The sequence below is a fragment of the Frankliniella occidentalis genome, unplaced genomic scaffold (genome assembly GCF_000697945.3).
Source record: "Frankliniella occidentalis isolate FOCC.00 unplaced genomic scaffold, Focc_3.1 Scaffold2122, whole genome shotgun sequence".
Classification (NCBI taxonomy): domain Eukaryota; kingdom Metazoa; phylum Arthropoda; class Insecta; order Thysanoptera; family Thripidae; genus Frankliniella; species Frankliniella occidentalis.
In genome coordinates this window covers 7,447-9,442 of record NW_026269213.1, presented here as the reverse complement: position 1 = coordinate 9,442, position 1,996 = coordinate 7,447, and positions in this window count along the sequence as shown.

Genomic DNA, 1,996 nt, shown 5'->3' with positions numbered 1-1,996 from the left:
CCGGGACCGTGTCCAACCGGATCGGAACTAGAACGCCAAGTCGCATGACGTGCAAGAAAATTCAGAAAACCCAAACTACCCGCCCGCGACGAGAAGGTATACGGTTGGATCGTGTTTGGACGTCATCCTCCGCACGTTCAGACACACCCCCGGCGGTCCATACATTTCCGTTCCTCTGCGTTGCGCAAGCAGCCCCGCGCAGCCTCCTTCCTAGGATGCTGATCTGGCCAATCTGGACCAGATCTCCCCACAACAGAGGGAACCACTCGAAGGCGCTGCCGCCGCCGCCACCGCTGCATTCCTGTGCAGAGCAGTGAGAGAGCGAATGGGGAAGAATGGAAAGGGAAACGAAAAGTTATGAAATGCATAAGCGAGCTGCTGCTCTGTCGGGACAGTGTCAATCCAGATTAGGCGAGTGGACGGGCGGCCGGGCCGCGCGGGGCTCGCGGTCACCTCTTCAGCAGCGGGGGGTGGGCGAGGGCGGCGGAGGATGAGGGGAAGGAGGGATTTGGGGTGGAGATCGGATAAGCGGGTGGGAATGCATGGGAGAGGCGAGCCACTTTCCTTCGCCGAGGCCGCTGAGCCCTGTGCTTGTAGCCGCGGACCGATGCGGTGCCAATGTCAGCCCCCCGCGGCAGCGAGACCAGGACGCCGCACTTGAGCGCGGCGGGAGGCGACATCCTCCTGGCGCAGGTCGAGAAGGAGAAGGAGGTGGAGAGAGGGAGAGCGAGGCCCAAAACAGAGAGTGGGAACGCGGCTCTATTGGCAGCACTCGTGGCTCACAAAGCGTTTGCTCCAAGAGTGGCTCCCGTCAGAGCGCCAGGACCCGCCAGGACCCGCCAGGACCAGGCAGGAGCCACAGGTGGTGGTTGGTGGTGGTCCCATGAAGCAATAATAACGGAAGCTGTCACCACACGACGACGGGGCCGGAGGGGAGAGAGCCGGCAATCCCACACACCTGGGAAAAACTTTTAGTAACAGCAAAGTTTTCGTCAGTAACCTGACAGATGCCGAAAATGTGATTTGGTCCGCATCGGGTATGGTGAGTTTCAGCACAAAAACAGAGAGCTATCTCCTCCACCGCCATAGGGCCCGTACGGGTTTGTGTCCCACCCACAAATCACCTCCCGTCCGACACTCGGGGGGACGACACAGGTTTTTTCCCACATTACAATAATAGCGCGCGATGCGTGTCGCGATAGGGAAGGACGGGCGGTCACGTGACGCGGGCGAGGATGAGTTACTGGCGCGGCGACAGCGGCGGGGGCGGTGGCGGGGACGCCACTACTGGGGGTGGCGGCGGGGAGGAGCTGCTCTTCCGGGACGCGATCTCCTCCGACAAGGTGAGGTGTTATATTGGCGGCGATATAGCCTGATCGGCGTGATAGACTCATTGTCGGCCGACACCGACAGGAGGAGAAGCAGGGCACCAGTGCCGCGGCCTCTCATCGAGGGGCGCGGCGGCGGCGGGGCGTACCGCTTAGGGGACGGGCGGGGCGGGGCGGCGGGGTGGGGAAGGGTATCATCAAGAGGCGATGGCCCGGTATTGGCGAGCCGTAATTTGATTGAACGCGCCTTTGCAGACTGGACGCTCTTCTTCCCCAGCACTGGCCGGCGCGGCCCCGCCGGCGGCCGCAGGGGCGGGCTGGGAACGCTTGCTGGGCCGGGGCGGGAAGGGCTCGGCGCTCGCCGTGGCGTGTTTGGCCATACCGGCCGAGAGAGCGACCATTATTGGTTATTATGGCAATGACCGATCGATGATCGGGAAAAAGGGGGGGGGGAGATGGGAGGGCGCGGAGGGCGGGCCGGTCGAACGCGTCCGTCCGATACGGTTTGAAGAATTTAAAGATTAAAGAGAGAGGGGCTTTTGCTTCTGCTTTGTTTTTATTTCGGGCTTCTTTTTGTTTTTGGCTCAACCGTGCGATCCCTCATCCTCGCCGTGCGGCCGCGCAAAAAACGTTGGATCGTGATACAGCACGGAGGACCAAGAGGGGGA